Genomic DNA, 12,921 nt, shown 5'->3' with positions numbered 1-12,921 from the left:
ATATATATGTGTGTGTGAATATATATATGTATACACACACACACACACATACATATATATATATATATATATATATATTTATATATATATATTTATGTGTAATGTTTTTTTTTTAATTGGGGGACCCCCAAACCAATAACATTTAAATAAACTGTTGTAACAGCATTGGTGGTGACTCATGGATTGTTTGTGCACTACATGGCACTGACTATTGGCTATCTATCTATCTATCTATCTAGATATAAATAGGGGTTTCACTTGTCTGATATATACTTACCATTTCAATGTAAAGGCATGCGTGGTAAAGGCATATGGTGGAAAAGGCAATGCATGGTAAATGCATTGCGTGGTAAAGGATGCATGGTAAAGGCATGCATAGTAAAGGCGTTCATTGTAATGTCATACAATCTAATAAAGTGCTTCAATAAATGTGAACATGTGGGTAAACAGAAAGGGCCTTCATGGAGAAATCTGGCAGAAGTTAAAACAACAATTAGGAACAAGCCCCCTCTGACTCCCCCCTGCTGTGGTGCATAGTCTTATTTGAGACACTATCGCCAGGCCACTAAACAGTATGAGGGTACCACAGGGAATGGTGAACATTTCTTACAAAACTACTACATAATTTAAGATTTCATGTTTTCTAGAACATTCTAAGACATTTACAGCCAATCAGTGACAGCTCTGAAAGCCGCCTGGTCTTTGACCCTGGTGAATATGGGCGCGATCTCTGGATTGTGAGAGCAATGGCAATCAGGCATTTCCAAATGAATGCAGACGTCCCAAGCACACGCTTGCTTCTTTTCACCCACCGGTCGGTAGGTCTACATAATCGAACCGGGAATGAGAAAAATTGTGGTGCCCCCCCCCTCCCTCCCTCCCCCCACTAAAGACTTTAAACCTCAAGGCCCAGTGAAAATGTTTCAAATTAATTTTACTCCAAGTACTGGGGCATTCCCCTACACTGCTTGAAATGCAGCAAGTATGTACGTACATGAATGAGAATTATAAAGTGGAAACCTAGCCGTAAAGCAATGAAGAATTGTATTTTTTTATTTCTTTTATTATATTTTTGAAGTTTTCAATGGTGAGAATGTGGTCCAATGGCATTAGAGCGCTTTACAAGAGAATAGGAGTTGAGTTAAGAATAACATTCAATCAATAAAAACAAAAAGCACAAGATTCATATATTCAAGTCAAAATCAGATGTTGGGTTATGGAACTTGGTTCAGTCTCATCCAAAGTGGGTCAGAATGATACCAAAGTGGGCAGGGAGGAAGGGACAGGTGGTCAGGATGGGGGTACAGAGGGGAGTATTAGTGTCAGGAATGGAGTAGACTGTTACTGGATGGAGGGTTGCAGGGTAAGCCTGGGCTCATTGTAAGGGGAGTGGAGAGAGAAAAATGAATCTTGCTTCATGATGTGTAGATATCAATGTTTTTTCCATTCCTGCAGCAAGATGTTTCTTGAACCAGAGCAGGAATGCCATAAATGGACACTTTCACTTTATCAACACACTCCAGTATGTTATATCACATAAAATGTAAAAGTGCTGACCATTGGGGGAAAGAACTTTTACAAAAGTGGTCCGGTGGTCCCAGTGGGACATCAAGATGAAGGCCCGCTGTAAAATAAACAGAGAACCCTCCAGACTTCAAGGCACTTGAGAACTAATCTCTTAGGGGCATATTAACAGGGAACAGAGAAAATTAACACTAAGGGTGCTTGGAGTTAATTTTATTAACGCCCGCTATCGCTGGATAATATCACCTGGTTATCGCGTTATTAACAACGCTAACCGCCTAGGCGATAAAAAATCCAGCAATAGCAGCATTTTGGGAGGTTATCGCTGGTAATGCAGCGATAAAACTACAAGGATAGGGATGTCCTTGTTGATAGCCCATTGGATTACATGGCTAAGTCTGAAAATTAGCAGACGTAAAAAAGCAGCGTTAACCGTTGTTAGCGCTGCTATTTTTGTCTCTAACAGGGTTAGCGTGAAGCTTGATAATAGGAGAAATGTCGCTTAGCGACATTTCTCCTATTATTTTGCTCTGGAAAGCCCAGTTTGCATCTCATTAGAGATGCAAAGGGAAGCGTAGTGAAAAAGGGTGCTAACATGCGATTTTGCATGTTAGCACCCTGTTGTTGATAGGGCGATATTTTTTATCTCCGCTTCTTTCGCTTTTAAAGCCAAAAAAGCAGAGATAAAGCCCTTGTTAATATGCCCCTTAGTTTCTTTCCTCCATCCTGTGGGATGGTGCACTGGAACTCTTGCTTAGACCAAGTGACAACTTTAAAGGAAGAAAACACTTGCTAAAATCTTTTTGGTAAGTGCTCCTTTTTTACCTCAACAAGGACTTTGTGTCTCAGAAAGGTAATACATGTAGTGTTAATTTGGCCAAATTAAGCTACTGTGCCATGTCCCCAGGTTGCAGTCGACCCCCCAACACAGTAAACATTAGTTTGGGGGCAGTCTAATGAAAAGTGGGGACAGTGCACTGTGGGTTTAAGTCGCTTGTTGCCGAGGAATTCCTGATCTGGCTGTGCACCCTTTTGAGGAATATTGTGGCAAGTGACTTGTTGTTGACAGTGTGCTACTTTCCCTATTAGAAAGCACACCCTGTCATTCCAGAGTTATGCATTTTTATTTTATTAAAATAGTTGATGCATCCAGCCCTAAACTATTAGTTTGCGTGTGCCAATATGCCAAGAAAAAATATACCATCTTTTAACAGACTGGTGCTCATGGCACCACTGAATAGAAAACGGTTAGACTTTACTCAAGGGTTTGAAACTGTTTCTGCTAATAATTCAAGAAGATTCTACGTGGTTTTATCTGTGTCCATACAAAATAGTAATCACAGTTAATCCATCATTATATATTCATTATGATAAGTGTCCATGAAAATCTGCAATGACCCCAATGCATTTCGAGCAGATAGATCTTCTTCAGCAAGCTATCGGGCATATGTACAAGGAAATTTCGAACTGTGGATCTGTGCAAAATTTGCCTGTGCTGCGACATTTCCAGATAGCAGGGATGGTGCACTCCTGTGTTTTCCCTAGCGCTGGCGCCAAAATTATTTGTCTACCGCCTACTCAGGTCACCCTTGCAACCGTAGTACACGGGTGCCTGTGTTGCAGGAAATTTTTGTTTATGTGCAGGAAGGTGTCAAATCCTGCACATAAACAATCCATTATGCCGATTTGTTGCAGCACACATAGAAGTAGCAAATCTTCATTTTAATGATTGTTTATGGGCAGGAAGGGACACCTTCCTGCACATACACAATCATTAATGGCGTATTGCTCTGTCTATGTGTGCTACATTCAAGCAAAAACAAGGAGAAATAAAAGTATTTCTCTTCGTTGCGCCAAACTAATGCCTGCTTTTCAGTTCGTACACCTTTTGGCAATGTCTCAGATTTACAGATCCTTGTAAATTTGGGGCAGCGTCAAAGCAATGGGTGTTGGAGTGGAATGCCCACAGCAACACTCAATACATGCCCCCTTCACGCAAAGTGATGCGTCTAAAGGAGCCGTATTTACAAGGCGGCGAAAGCCACTTAATGTCACTTTGTAAATATGGAGAAAGAAATAGCGCAACCAGAAGTTGCTAAAAGTGACGTTCATGTGGCACTATCCCCTTGTATATATACCCAATGTTTATAGGAACTGTATATAAGCACGGCAATGATCATATTTCATGTTGAAGAAACAGGACCATAAAACACATTCTAATGTGGTGTACGCACAAAACACAAATACACACTCCAATCTATATTCTAAAACTGAATATGTCTATGACATTTATTAACCATTCTCTATTTCTGTTCTATTAAAGAATACACAGCATTCGATCATGCTTGGTAAGGTCTCGTCCATGTATCTTATCCTATGGATGGATCCCAGTTCAACTTGGCTTTGTCCAAAAGAATGCGCCCTGCCTGGGCGTATTGTAAGAGCTCACAAAATGTTAGATACCCTTGCGAATCTCCTAACAGTTTCCTACCCTTCCCAAAATACTTGCCATGTAAAAAAAATATGTTTTTAAAAATGCTGCTAACACACCCCCCTTCGTATTCCTTCATTGCCAACTTTTATTGTCATTGTTTTTGCCACAATTGTAAGGAATATAAGGTGTGTATTGTTATCATAATTCATGACCTTTAAAAGGACTTTCTCCATTGTGTCTTCTAGACGGAGGACGAGGAAGATAGCGTAAATACAGCTAAGAGTTCGGTCAATCACCTTGACTGGGACAGCGGACTCGGATGCACTGATGGAAGCATGAGAGTGGATGAGAATTCTGGACTTGAGACGGAGTCAGATGACCCATGCATGCAGGAGAAAGGATTGTTGGATTCTGGGACCCATGGGCCTCAGACTGGAAGTCCTCTAGACTCAGTTGATTTCTCGACCAGCGATGATCTGAGCGATTCAGGTTTCTGCAGCATCAGCCCTGAAGAATACATGAGATTCCAGAAAGTCTTGGAGGGCAAATGTCAACAGTACCAACTCTATGAGTCCAGGCAACGACAGACAGTTCACCAAATTCTCAGACACAAGGGACTAGAGAATCACGCCAAGTCATGTGATGAAGGACTAGAGAGATCCTCATGGAGTCCTGGGCTCCCAACGCTGGAAGAGTATCCAGAGGGGATGCTCACAGTCACTCACTCGAAAAATGTGGAGCATTGCTTTAATAGTAGCATTGTGCCTTGTCCTAAGGAATCCATATCTAGTGATTACGAGAAGAACAAAAAAGATAAATTAAAGTCAAGTAAGCCAATTCAACCTCCAGCAACAAGCATCTACTCCGGGGAGAATCCCTTGGGCATTAAAGATCGTGCCCTGCGGTGTCGCAGTTACCTGAACTTAGTACGCGAAGATCAGATGGGCGAATGGTCTGCCGACCCCATCACTGAACCAAATCCTGCCAGGTTACACAAAGTTGGTCATCACGACCAGACCATGCAGCGAGAGAGACTCTTGTGTGAAAGGAACCGTGTGCTGTGCAAAAAGCAGCAAAAGATCCAGCTCATGAAGGAGCGGGCACTACGGCTCAAGGAAGAGCGTAGCGGCATCACCACGGACGACGATGCTCAAAGTGAAGTCAAAATGGGCCGGCACTGGAGTAAGGCTGAAAGGAGGCAGCACCTGCAAACAGCCAAAGAGCAGAAGCAGCGGAAGGAGCTCCTGCTGCAGTGCCGGATAGAAAGCATGGCGGAAGGCAACCGAGCTGCAACCGACAACAGTAGTAATGAACACAACATCATTGAGCTCAGCCACAAAAAACTGATGAGGAAGAGGAGCAAGAAAGTCCTGGACAACTGGATCACAATACAGGAACTATTGAGTCACGGAGCAAAATCCATAGGTGGCACCACCTTGTACAGCCCCTTGCTGTCCGTTACGACAGTATAGTGCCATGCCAAACTCGGCACTCTTGGACAAATCCTTTCTGGCCCACCTGAAAGGAAGTGAACATTAGTGTGCTTTCCCAATGAAAGCAACCAAACAAGCATAAAGCCACGTGACATCTAGGCTGTGTAATGCCGCCCCATGGCTTGAAAAGGTATTGACTTTTTTTGTGTGCAGTGTATCACCGACCAAGATACCACTTGCCTTATCCACTGGAGCAGCCGAATTGTATTTATGTTATAGTGAAATATTGTTATGAGCATTGGCATAGCACATGTGCCATAAGCATGGCATTGAGGATGTTTCTTAATGAGGGTCCCACTTTTGTTTGATTGTTGTACTTCCATCCATTAGATACGTAGGTTCAGTAGTGATAAGCATATGGATGGTTTGCATTAGTTAATGTGAAAGCAAAATGATTTTCATCAGCTCTCTGTACTGTGCTATGAGTAAGGATGTTTGTGGGAAGGACCTTTCCATTTTTAATTGAACGGGTAGGTGGCAGCTGATCATTGCCCAGTCCAGTCAGATTAATTCCTAGAAAGCTTTGGTAACTAGGTAAACAACTATGGTGCAACTTTTTGTACACAGTTCTATAGCATGTTCAGGCCATCTTAACCTGAATGGGTCTCAGATACATGTTGATGTTCTGTGGATTGTTAAGTGGTGAGTGCTGTTGGGTACATCAGTAGGCCAACTATATGGAATATCTGAGCTGTGTTGATGTCTACTAAAAGTTTTCTTTCTTCAAGGTGTTTTTTGTTGGATTTAGGAAGGCGAAGACATTTCCCTTGCACCCACAGCTGAGAAGCTTTAAAGACTTTTTTTATCAGCAGCTTGTTAAACATAATGATGCAGTAAAAATATGTGGAAAATACGGTAAACACCCCTTATAACGCATCCATCACCCCGCATGTTGTTACAACGACCGCGTTGTAACAACACATACCATTACCCCGCAAGTCGTTACAACGACTTGCTGAGGGGGTAGAAGGTGTTGGATTTAAAATGTAGCTCCTTCCCTACTGTCTGCACAGACTGGAGTTGGAATAGTAAATTATACTATTCCAACATCCAGGGCCCCCCTCCGCAAGTCATTGTTACGACTTGCGAGGTAATGGTATGCGTTGTAACAACCACGTTGTAACAACACTCGGGTGAGGGAAAGCGTAAAAAAGAGGCATATTTGGAAAATACACCAATGACGGCTCGGAAATATCAGTAGCGAGAGAGTCTAGATGGGGCTAATATGTTTACTTCAAGAAAGGTGCTATACAGAGCAGCACTAACTCCAGAGTTTGCACTTTATTCTCCTTGCTCCATAATAAGTCCAACCCCAGTAGGTTCAAAGTATAAAAACTGAATATATATGCAATACTCTTGCACTCTAATTCACTTAAACGGCAAACCTTTTTCAGATATTCAGACGGTACTGTTGTCACTCGAAGCATCCCCTCACACTCCTGATTTTTGCACCTACATTGAGTGCCACTTTGAGGTTTTTGAATCGGAGCATGGCTAAGCTAACACGCGTAGCGAGCAGGGCGTGTAGACACACAAAGAAGCAGTGCCAGCTCAGCCTAGGCCAGATACAACAAGTTGGTGAGTTCTGAAGTTGATAGCTGGCTTTGTCTTTACTGTGCCATAAAGGGCTGTTTATTGAATCCACGCTATCAGTGCTTAGTGAGCAATTACATAGACTTGGAATTCCATATGGCCAGCTGACTCGCACTGCAAAGCAACACAAACTTGCAGGGCCATGAGAATTCTGACATGAAATTAGACTTACATTCTCAGTGGAGTCATCCACCAAAAAACTTTCCCCACCTCAAATAAAACTAATGAATAGCAGGTATGGAAATTTTCCAAATAATGAGATAGCAAGCATGGTCACTTCCTAAGCAGACATGGGAGGCTGTTTAACAGATATAGCAGTCACTGTTACTTCATAAGTAAGTGTTGGAGAACAGAATATTTAGCTTCAAAACGTCCTGTTAGTATTGGGTGACAGACAGAGTTGCCTTCCAAGGATCACTTCCAAAGCAAATTGTATGATAGAAGTTATTGTCATCTTCTAAGCAAGGTGTCAAATAGCAGACATGATGACTGTGTGAGTGAGCCATGAGACAGCTAGCATGGCTACCATTTAACCATGTTGTACGGTAGAAAGGAAGATGACCTTCTAAGAAGCCTGTGAGATAGTAGAACTGATCACCAATTAGCTCTTTTGTTAGGTACCAGGCATAGGCACTGCCTAAGCAAGACCTTCGATAGCAACCACTGTTACCTCTAAACATATATTAGGATAAAGAGCATAGTGACCAAAGGTAGGTAGGGAATATCACGCATCGTCACCTTTACAAGAAGCTGTAGATAGCAGGCATGGTGATTTTCTAAAGCATTGTGAGATGGCAGCCATGAGTGTTATTTATAGCTAAAAGTTAAATAAATGTTATGCTTTCCTAAATAATTACTGTATCATTATGAATCAATTCCACTCTTGTTAATGACAAGATAGTGATCCACCAATCACCAACAGTGAAGATAATCCAAAAAGCTGTTGCGCCTTTTACGTCTCTTTATGCTGAGCTTTCTGTGAAAGCTCCTTCAAAGTGGGCGTTGTGACAAAATGTAGAGAAAGAGGATTGTTTGGAAGAAGACAAATATTTTCTATAAATACAGCAAATAAAACAGTCTTGTTACACACAGTGCAGTACTAACTTCTGTACAACAAGGATTTGTTACGTTTCCTGTATTCCTTAGAAAATCCCGCATAAGAGACACATTTTCTTTGCTGTACTGTTTTTGCAATAGTTTTACCAGTTGTGTAACTTTATTGGAAATTCCAGAGGATTTCTATGTTTGTAACGAATCATATTTTTGTGCAAATAAACTGACTTTAATATAATTGCTACTTTTGTGTTGACACTCTATGTTGAGCGAGGCCAGTCTGAGTTCATGCTAGTCTGGGTGAGGTGAATGGTGATCGAGGTGGAATTCGGAGACTCGAAGGATGGTGCAGCTGCTCAAATGGCTATCGGAGCCAGGGCCGGAGTGGCTGTAGTGGGCACCGGGCGGTTTTGGATCCCTGGGAGGCCGTTTTTGTTACGGGGGGCTGGTTTTGCAATATTGGCCCACTATGCGAACTAGCAACCGGGGACTGGCCGAGCGGCTTGCCAGGGCGGGTTTTGGTTCCTAGTCTGGCCGCGATTTGAACCCGTTTGAGGGGACTGAATCTTCTCCTTCTGTGAAGGAAAACATTCACTCTGAGCACACTTGAAGTCCTAAACATGTTTATTATGCAAAAATAGTGACATTGCAACCCAGAGAGACAGACGTTTGCTTCCACAAGTAGATGAGCAGCTAATGCTGATTCTTCCACAAATTTCTCCAACTTTAAACTTTTTCTTCACATAGGTAGTTGAAGCAGTATACGCATGATAGTAATGGAGAGGCATATTTACAAGCCCCTATCACCACCACAACGTAAATATGGTGCAGCCCTGCGTTTCTAAAGTGACGAAGCGTGTCTGTAGCCTTCTTGGCTTAACAACAAGCTTTGCCACTGTATTGTAAATTTGCCCCTGAAACTTTAGTTAATGGTACTAGGAGGTGCAGAGTTTTCTCATGAAGAGAGTGAAAAAAGACCTCGGCAGACCGAAGACCTTCTAACCTTCAGGAGACTCCTCCAGACCTGGCTCTTCGAACAGTAGCAGCATCCCCTCCAGCGCCTTGAGACCCTCACGGGTATGTAGTGCGCTTTACAAATGCTATGATTGATTGATTGATTACAACAATGATGAACACAGACCTATGATACCTTCATTAAGATATATTGCTTTGGTATGCCAGGCTAGAAAACAAGGCCTATGAACATCAGAATCAAGAGGACAAGTAGGGGAAAACCCTAAAGAAGAGCTATAGCCATTAGTCTACTCACTTCAATTTCACTTTCAGTTTCTTCACATTTTTCAGAAGTACATTCATAAGCATTTTCACTGTGGTGGAAAAAGAGCAGGACCTTATTTCTGGTAACACTATGGGCCTGATTGAGTGTTTGGTGGTCTTGGCAGTGGCGGTGCATCCATTAGGGCTCTGGGGCGTCGCCCCACTACACACAATCGGGCGTTGTCAGTGTCACTAAATTAACTAAAACAGTTTAAGTTAATTTAACTTACTCCACTTGAATAATTAATCCGGGCTGGCCGGTCATCGGGCCACGCACCAGGTAGTCAGGCGTGCAATGGCTCTGAAGGGGGTGGGGCACGCATTGGCAGCAGGTTTGACTGACACAACAACATGCAGCAAGGGTCAGTGGTGGTGGTCTGGCGCAGCAGCAAGAGAGTGCGCATGTTCGGTTTTGGGCTGCTCCAGCTCGAACATGCGCACTAGGCTGCACATTAGGAGACCAAGGGTTGTTTCATGCCGCAGACCCCGGTCTCCTAATGAGGGGGGAGTATCCCTGCACAAGCCAATCCTGGAGCTGCTGGAGCAGCATCTGGATTGGCTAAGAGGCACGCAGCGTTTGCCAATGCCAGGCCTTTCCGGCGCCGGTGTGCAGTGCTGAGCATTGGGCGTGGGGGGCACTGTGTAACCAAGAATGACCAATCGCTGTCATGGCTTATGAAGCCATGCAGACAGTGATTGGCTCTTTCTACGCTGATGCAAGCGTGACTGTGACCGTGATGTTGGAGCAGACCACGTCTTAGACACCTCGTGTTCAGTGCTGCTACTGCCAGAGAGTGACTACTGCTCACTCATGCTTGGGTCACCTCACCTCAGCCACTTGATTTATTTAATTTAATCATCACTGAGTGAGTAAAGGTAAGAGACAGGTGGAGGGACGTGGCATTTTAACTTCTGTTTTCTGATCCTGTCATAGAATAACTGGCCGTATTACATCTTCGCGGCAATCCTCAACCCCACACTCAATACCCAACGAACAGCGAGTGCCCTCGGGGTAATTCTAACTATGTCAACACTCCTACAGCATTTTCTGGCATTGCCATCCGCTGCCATGCAACTATTCCACACGCCGTAATGACCCCACTGTGTTCCACTGCCATTGCTAGCTGTAAAACGCACTCGAAACTGTGAAAGAGCGGGTTGTGCATAATGAGATCAAGGATTAGACACGTCTGTACTCACTTTCAGGTCAGGAAGTCCAAGTTTGAGACAGCAGAGGTAGTGGGAGACTTTAACAAGAGGACAGTTTTCAGTAATTGCTTGTGGTGTGGCTTTCTGTTCCAATTAATGTGGCACCATATTGTTGCTTCCCTTACACTTGCTATTTCTCCCCTTCCTGGTTCCCTACGATTAGTGGGATTAGGCAGGTAAGATTTCCCTTGCTTCTTGTTTGTGCAATGCCTCCACCTGAAGTCTGAATTACCTGATGAGCCTGTCTGTCTTCAGAAATCCGAGAAGCAGATGAGTGGCACCTTTGTGTGTCTCTCTCTCTCTATCCCTTCCGCAATTCCCCCCTATAATCTTCGACTGTTGTGTGTGCATGTGCGCGTGTGTTTCTGTGTCAACAGAGAGTGAGCGGAAGGTCTCGGACTCTCGAGGGCATTGACAGAGTGCCAACAGTCTCTCAGCCCTCCCCACTGCATCAGAATATAGATAGGGGAGTTGGTAAAGAGCTCTGTCCCACAGAGAAAGCGATAAATCCTGAGTTTTGATAGGGACAAAGTCATTGGTGTGGGATAACACGGCTGCCCTGTTATCATCCATTTTCGCTTGCTGGCCCTTTCTGTCTCCCTTTACCATCACTCACTCCAGCTTGGAAATACCAGCTGCGTTTTGCAACTTCTGTCTACTGTCTCTTGGCATCATGCTCTTCACTGTCATCCCACTACATCTTGCTGACAAGCGTCTGTCCCTCAACACCTTCTGTTCTCTGCTGCACTTCCCTCTCTGCTGTCCACCTCTCACTTTTACTGTCATCTTCATGTTTTGCTAGCCATGCTGTCTCATTCTTAACACCACACTGCACTCCAAAGTACTTAAAACTGCTTGTTTATTTCATTCCACTTCTGTCATCTGTTGCCCTCACTGCCCTCCACTTCAGTCACTGATAGTCACTGCTTACATTCCATTTACTGGGAGCTTCACCGCCAAGCACTACTCGTTATTGTCCTAATCGGTCCAATGCCGTCATCCATGGCTTCTTGGTTTGCTCTGTCATACCTTGTACCTCGCTTTCACACTGGTGTCTGATAGATCGAAAGATGATGATTTACTAATTCGTGAGGCAGAGAAAAATGTAATACAGTATAAAGGCAGAGAGAGGTGAAGTCGAGAAAGGCAGAAAGAGAGGGAAAAGGTGGAGCGTGAGCCATGGAAGACAGCAGGAGGTAAGAGTAAGCTGCAGCGAGGTAGAGAAGGTGTGCAATGTAAAGCGGGTGAGCAATGTAGGGAGACTAAGATGATAAAACAAGGGATACGTGAGGTATAGAAAGAGATATAGGTAGGGAGTAGACAGAGTTGTTGACAGAGAAAGAGATATACAAGCGAGGGGGTTAAGTTTCTTGCTTTCTTAAACATCCTTTAAAATGCACCATTTGGCCGATCTTTTTTCAAAATGTTCGGGCTCGATTGCTCGCATCAGTGTACCGCGCACAGCTTTTACGCTTCACCACTTTCAAATTTCACCAGCCACCACTGGGTCCTGGAGTGGCCCGTCACGCCACCAGCCTGCTCCAGGACCGCCAAACTGGGTCTCCTCCCACAAGATTATGATTTTTTTGTGATTTGGCAGGCGGACGATGTGGCTGTCCTTCGCCGGTGCCTTTCAACGGCACCTATGTATGCCTTAAAAAGGCACCACCGCAGCATCGCCACAGCGTGTTCCAGCACAGCATGGACTGTGAAGTCCATGCTGTGCTGAAACATGGGGTGCATGCACACTGGGGCACACACATGTGCCCCCCTTGCATGCACTCCCATGCATACGCATGAGGGGGCCCTATAGGACCACCATTGTTTCATGACTGCCAGCAGTTTCATGGAGGAAGAACCTCCATGACACCGCTGGTGGTCCTGAAACTCATAATATGCATGGCGGTGCTGCAGCGGACCCACCAGCATATTGTGAGTCCCTGACCACCATGGACCACCAGGAAACGAGATCCCCTGGCGGTTGCAGCAGTGCAATGGCAGTTCGGCCACCAAAGTTGTAATACGGTGGTCGGACTGCTGGTGCGGTGGTGGCTGGACCGCCACCAGCGCACCCCTGTGAGTCTGTCGGTCCTCAGACTGGCAGACTCGTAAATAGGCCCATTGTGTTTAAAAGGAGAAGCATTAGGTGGCAATTCTCCCTTCAGGGCTCCAGGGTGCCCCCCCTTCCAGGGTATCTGCCCTGTTTCTATATTATATCAAGAGTTAATAATAAATGTACTATTCACTCTAGGTATAATAAAGAAAATGCCGTCCAGCAACAGCCTGAGACAGCCATTGATACTGTCTGGTGGCTGGCGCAGGCGCACAAGAATGCGT

Source organism: Lissotriton helveticus, chromosome 5_1 (assembly GCF_964261635.1).
Source record: "Lissotriton helveticus chromosome 5_1, aLisHel1.1, whole genome shotgun sequence".
NCBI lineage: Eukaryota > Metazoa > Chordata > Amphibia > Caudata > Salamandridae > Lissotriton > Lissotriton helveticus.
The sequence above is the reverse complement of the archived record's forward strand: the minus strand, read 5'-3'. Positions refer to the sequence as shown.